Source organism: Barbus barbus (assembly GCF_936440315.1).
Source record: "Barbus barbus genome assembly, chromosome: 14".
Taxonomy (NCBI): Eukaryota; Metazoa; Chordata; class Actinopteri; order Cypriniformes; family Cyprinidae; genus Barbus; species Barbus barbus.
The window spans coordinates 31108874-31116071 of record NC_136742.1 but is presented as its reverse complement, the minus strand read 5'-3'; positions in this window follow the sequence as shown (position 1 = coordinate 31116071).

Here is a 7198-nt window from a genome sequence, read left to right as displayed (position 1 = left end):
AACGGAAAAAATAAAAACTATTTAAAAATATTAATAAATCTTTAATAGTATCTCAATAATAGGCTATTAAAATATCACTGATTCGCACTATCCATAAATAGTATACAATATCTATTTGTTACTCATATCATATGCATATTAATATATACAATAAAACGAGAAATGTTTATTATAATGTTGCACAAACTAAATAGCTTTTAAAGAAAGAAAGAAAGTGCAAGAGAATATAAAATAAACAAAACAAAACAAGTTTTGATTGTAAATGCGTTTTATAAGGAGAAATTTGCCATCGTTCTCTTTTTGGCAGCAAAATAAATAATAATAAAAAAATAATAATAAAATAACACTCACAATGTACGTCCCTTGGTCTTTATTATGTTGCATTAGCACTAAGAAGTATGCATAATATATTCTACATAAATAGTAATAGTATTAGGTTATATTCCGTTAACAACATTTAATATATGGGCGTGGTTTTACCATTTAATATGTTTAAGCGCTAAGTAGATTGGGCGTATGGGTGTGGTCTGTGCGCGATATCGGCCAATCAGCTGAGGGATCCCGCTGTGGGCGGGGCCGCGGTTTGTTGCAACGAGTTCTGTGGCCCCAACGATGGAAAGTGGGCCGTACCATCTGCAACCGGAGGGGTGGAGCCACACACACCGACATCTAGAAAATCCTTTTCCCCAGAAACGGAGCACTAGCTTGGTTTATAAGGATTTATTCCTGAAATATTTGTATTATCGACAGCTGTGACGGGAATTTAGGCGGATCGTTGTTGACGTTAATCTGTTGTATTTTCACCGTGGATCCCTTTTCCAGCATTGACGGTCCTCTAGTCCCGAGCTCCAGTCTCTTTAACGGGATTCACGGTAGCTGTATACCAGTAGTGTATTTCTGCAATGAACTGAACCGACAGGAATATTTTAAGGAATAACCTGGGAAAATCATGGAATAATACGAATACATAACATTTATTCAGGTATGATGTTTTATGCATGCTTCGAAGTAGCATATGCACTGTTGTTTAACGCATTTTGCAATTTGTCGTTAAAATTATAATAATAATAAAAAACGCCTAATGCAAATATGCATGGGGAAAAGTGTTCATATTCCATTTTTTCCCCGCTTATATCTTCTCCGACTGATGCATTTACGATGTAAACCAACACTGCTTGGCCCCATTCAGGACTGGATGACAGGTGTGGGCTGAATTATGCATGCATGTGAAATAACTTGCATAATGCAGCCTAAAGCATCCCGAGTGCATGCTACACGATGTGAGAATTACTTATTACATGCGACTTGTGCTTGTTTGCATAAAAAGATCACTTATTTCATGCTGCTCTGAGATTGATGCATTCAAGGGGAAGGGGTGTCACATCTGTATGGCAAACACAAGGCAAACTATCACACCAAAATGCAATGCAGTTTGCATGCTTGCTAAACAGTGTGCGCTCCAGATTGTTGCTGGGATGGCATGCCAAATATTTAGCAGTAGGAGAAAAAAGGACTTGAGTTGTTGCTAGCAAATATTATATAGTGCATGCATACTACTCAATGCATAACGCAAATGCGTCCAGTAATGGTGCAAATGAAGTGTACATTTGAGTGCAGTTTTGTGCATGCAGGGGGAAGGGCAGCAGACACTGGAAGACTCGCTTTGTGAAACCCGAGACTTCAGAAAACACAAAGCATCTCCATCGCTTCTCTCTTCAATTTATGCACTTAAAACAACACCACATTTCTAAAGGATGCATACTTTTCTCGTGCTCTGACGCATTAACACGTTGTACAGTTGTTGTTTTTCCCCGAATGAGGTGCTATGTGTGATATATGAGGAGGAATGATTCGTTTTAATGAATCGGTTGGTTCACCGACGCCGCTCAAAGATCCGAATCGCGTAACGTGTTTCGCTCCAAACTATTGTTTTGTTAAAAATGGCACGTTTTCGTGTTTTCGGTTTTACTGGCATATAAGGTTATTTCTTTGCATCTTCTCGGGTGATTTACAAACAGTTCGGATCTTTTAAAAGAACCGATTCGGAAGACTCGGTTCGATCGGGCATCAGTGTGTCATCGCGAGCACATGCAGCGTTCACTTCAAGCTTCATAAAGGCTCTGTATTGCCAAAGCATTAATAAAAACCTTATATAATGCTCTAATGCAGCGTTTATCTGTTGTAAAAGCCAGATTAGGCTGGTAAATATGTTTTGGTAACTAGTTTCTAGCTGGTTGACCTGCCATACTGTTCAAAAATCACTGTTTGATCACTTTAATATATAAATGCATGGCAGGGTTTGCTGTAAATGTCATTTACACTGTGTCTGATTAATATATTCAGAGTTTACATCTAGATGCATGAATGAGTTAATCAAACATTGCAGTTTAACTTGTGAAGTGGGTCAGTCTGATGTCGGTAACTTCAGTTCTTTGTCTTGAGCTCTTGCTGGCGAAGCAGAAAAGTTTTTTTTCTTTTCTGGATGGATTTTTGTTCAGAAAAACCTTTTCATGTGTCTTCTGTTTGATTTTCTGCCAGGACAGGCCGGCCGTAATAAACCTCACGTCCAGAGTTATAGATCAGAGACACGTGTGTGTTTGACAGTGTTGGTCTGGGTGATATGTTTATTTATATATAATATATCATTATTAAGACCACATTGTTTTATTTATTCTAATAATATGTAGGTTTTTGAACAGTAAGATGTTTAATGTTTTTTTAAAGAAGTCTCTTCTGCTCACCAAAACTGAATTTATTTGATCCAAAATACAGCAAAATTGTGAAATATTTTTACTATTTAAAATAACTCTTTTCTATTTGAATATATTTTAAAATGTAATTTATTTCTGTGATTTCAAAGCTGATTTTTTAGCATCATTACTCCAGTCACACGATCCTTCAGAAATCATTCTAATATTCTGATTTGCTGCTTAAAATGTTTTATTATTATTATTATTATGCTGAAAACTAGTAGAATTTTTCAGGTTTCTTTGATGAATAAAACAATTCTGAAGATTTATTTATATTTAAGTGATAAACCACATATTCCATATATACATATTTTATCTTATATTTTTATTTATAATTTAGACAATTTATGTTTTTAAATTATTTGAATAATATATTTTTTATTTCTATTTAAGCCATAAATAATATTTATTTTTTAGTACATGAAAAATGCCACTTTGACATTTGTAAGTAATGCAGATGAATTGTTTAATCAGTTTTTAGACAGGTAAACTGAACAGGTAAACCGGTTGAGAGTGAGATGAAATGAATGTACGGTGGTGAAGAGTCCTAAACATCCCAGCTGTGAAGACGCCTCGGACACAAGAGTCTTTGTTTAGTCTCTCTGTTCGGTCCACAAAGCTGCTTCTGTGTGTGTGTGTGTGTGTGTGTGTGTGTGTGTGTGTGTGTGTGTGTGTGTCATCACCCGTCGCTCTGACAGATGAAAGGCTGCAGGACTGTGAACTCTCTCTGAGATCTCCATCGCCCGTTTCTCTGTTTGCATCAAGCTGATATTAAAGACCAGGCCTGCAGAGATCAGAACAGCGTCACACGTCAACATCAATAATTATTATCACTTCATTATAATCGAAGAGTTTTGTTTTTGATTTTATAAAGCGCTGGTGACTCGTTCAGGAAGAGCTCAGAGTTGATTGGATGAGGTTAGTTTCTGTCTCAGCGCTCTGAGCATCACACTTTCTCTCTGTCCGTTTGAGACAGAACTCAGTTTTTCTGCAGTATTGTTATTTGATTTTGGTGATGTTTAAGTGCTCATGCACTCAGCAGCGTGTCAAGTTTATTTAATCATTTATTAACTTGAAAATTCATGTCAAAATGTCAAGGCGTGTTCTTTCACATATCGTCTTCACATAACAATATTATTTGCAGGAAAAATGTAAAAATCATACATACATAAAATGTTATTTACATTTTCCCCCCAAATAATATTGTTGCTTCCTACTGAAATTCACCAAGTACATTTGCCATCAAAACCACAACATAAACAAATATTAAATAGACTTGAAAAATTAATAGGAAATGTTAAATAAAATAGTCAAATTATTTACAAATAATATTCTAATAAATAAAAAGTTAGTGGCGTTTAAATATTACAATATATATATATAGGTAATTGTTGTTTATCACCCAAATATAAATAACATTTATTATTTAAAAATACACATTTTCTAAATAATTATATATAATGAAAACAAATTAATTAATGAATAAAAATATTACATTAAATATTACACTGATAAAAATTGGTGTAGGATTGACTATGAAACCATTTTCACTCAGAAACTAATAATACATTTCACAAATATTTAAAATACATTTTGAAGCAGAAAGACTGAAATAATAATTTCTTGTAAAATGTAAAATTTCTTTGTTTTATTTACGTGTGTACAAAATAAAAGCATTAAAATGTTATTTGGCGAAAATATGAAAAAGAATTATAATGTTTATCATTTATAATATGTTTATAATGTGTACATATTCATAATATATTTTTGCCATCAAAATAACAACATAAACAAATATTAAATACATAATAATAAATATTTACAAAGATTTGAAATTGTATTAAATATGTACATTTATAAAAAATATAGTAAATGTAATAAAATATTATATATATAAAAACCATTTGGCATGTTTACTTAAGGCACGTTTTCTAATGGACTTCAGAAATGCTGTAGAAAGTCCACTAAATGCATGTGTTTTCATGCTCAGTCATTACTGTCACTATACAGTCACTAAACACTCTTGTTTGCGTGTCAGATTTGTTGGTTATGGAGCGCCGTCGGTGTCAGCAGGGACTTCCCGTGGTGTGCAGGGCGGTGGTTTTTGTGGCTGAAGGCAGGTGGAGGATAACGAGAGCGGTGTCCTCTTACACTCCTGCACTCATTTGGGTGGATTCCTTTGTCCTCTCGCTTACAGACCGGTCCTGATCATATACAATGCTCGACTGTGACACAGTGTTTTCAGTTTGACTTCATTCTGTGCTTTTAGCTTCTCTTTTTGGAGTTAAGCTCATGCAGATTCAGATTTGAATATGCAAACAGAGCCAAACGACTTCCCAGCTGTTTCCAAAACCTGTTTCGGATGAAGATGCGCCATAAAAAAAGTCTTGTTTTATTAGTAGTGTTACTTTACACTAGCGATCAGACGCACTATTTCACCTGCTGGACAGAAAATCCCACAGACCTGACCCGGAACAGCATCATTTCAATATATTTAATATTCATGATATAGGCTACTTTTGATGATTGCTATGATGATAAAAGAATATCACAATTTTAATATGCATTTTATTATATAAGGTAAACGGTGAAACTTTATTTAGGGAAATACATCATAATTTCAGTAATAAATAACCGAATAATAAGTAAAATGAATGCCCTGTAATAATTGCGTATGTAAGCATGACATTGCCCAAACATGACTCTCTGCAAACAAATGGATATTTTACATTAAATTGTAAATATTTAAATATTAAAAGCATCATTAGACTAATTTTGAAAAACTGTTAAAACATGGATTTTTTTGCAGAAAAATAGCAAAAACGCAGTTAAAGTGATTTGATGCAAATTGAGTGATTTTAAATTAATTAGTGCTCATAATTCAGAAATGTTCAATTAAGCCCCGCTAACAAAAATATATTCTAAGAACATTTTGCCATTAAGTTATGAAAATGTTATTTCTGAATGTACATAAAGTACAGTTTTTGGTTATGAGAACGTTCCATTTGATCATTTTGCAAACATTATAGAAACGTTTTGAATGTTCACTGATATGTTCTGAAACACATAGTAACCGTTTCAGAAAAACATTTCATGAATGATGTATAAATAACGTTTTTATGCTAATGTTTTGATTAAACACCAGATAACATTGAACAAACGTTCCATTAATGTTCTTTTCTTGGTTATGCTAATGTTAAGGGAATATTACATTGTTTCATTTTGCAAACATGTGAACGTTACATTTGAATGTTCTCGGAACATTCTCAAACGAGTAGTAACATTTAAAAAGAAACGTTAGACGAACATCCAACTAAAACATTCCATGAACGTTGTATAAAGGTTTTGCAAACATTTTTGGAATGTTACTTTTGTATGTTACTCTCAACAAGTAATAACATTCAAAAAATGTTAGATTAATGCTAAACTAAAACGTTCCATGAACTATGTATAAATAACATGTTTGTGTTAACGTTCTGAGAACATTATGAACATTCTATTGGCAAACATTTGTTGATAACTTTCAGAGAACCTTGTCAGAACGTTCTGAGAACATTAGCTGGGAGTCTCCTGTGTTTTTGTAAGTGTTAGCAGGCAGATCACAGTAGACTTTACGGTCACTCTTGGACAAGAAGCTGCAGCATGCTTCAAAACGTGATAATTGAAGTGGAGCCGGATGAGCAAGAGGTTACGAGGCGTTGCGACACTTTTCTAATCGGCTCTCACACACTGATACTCAATTACTGCAGCAGAGGAAGCTGTAAATTTACATTTTTACAGGCGCATTTCACTTCCCTCCTCCGCTCTGTTCTTCAGACCACGCACACCGAGCGCTTCTAAATGCATCTGACCCCAATTTTCTTCTGCCCAGGACGAGTCTGTGTGTGTGTGTGTGTGTGTGTGTGCACGCTAACTAGCGACTGGTTTGAATTAAGGGCCAATATTTACACAGAGTGGGTGGCCATTCAATTATGGTGTACCGCGCAAAACTTCTTGTGATTTGCATGTTGGCTGCTTTGCATGTCGTTCCCAGAGTTCAGTTCTGCCCTTTCTCAGTTCTCCGATCACAAACAAGCCACTTAGCGAGTACATTAGCGCTTACTCAGCAAGCACTTGATTTTTACAGGAAGCTGCTGATGAATGACTCACGGCCAATCACGGCAAACGTGATGCGCATGTCAATGAGCGACGGCAGCACATCAGCCAATCAGAAGTGAGCACACTGGTGACTCACACGGGCTGAAATAACGCAGGATTTTATGGTTAAGATCTGGTAAAGGTTTTAAAACTTAGCATCTTTTGTGGTTTTGTCAAGTCTGTGACGCAAAGAGTGTTAATTAAGCAATATCACACAAGCAACAGTGCTTTTCTGATCATCAGCTTGATGAGGCGGGAAATCCAATTAAAAGTTAAATGAACTAAATTGAGAGTAAGTTAGCTTTAGACCC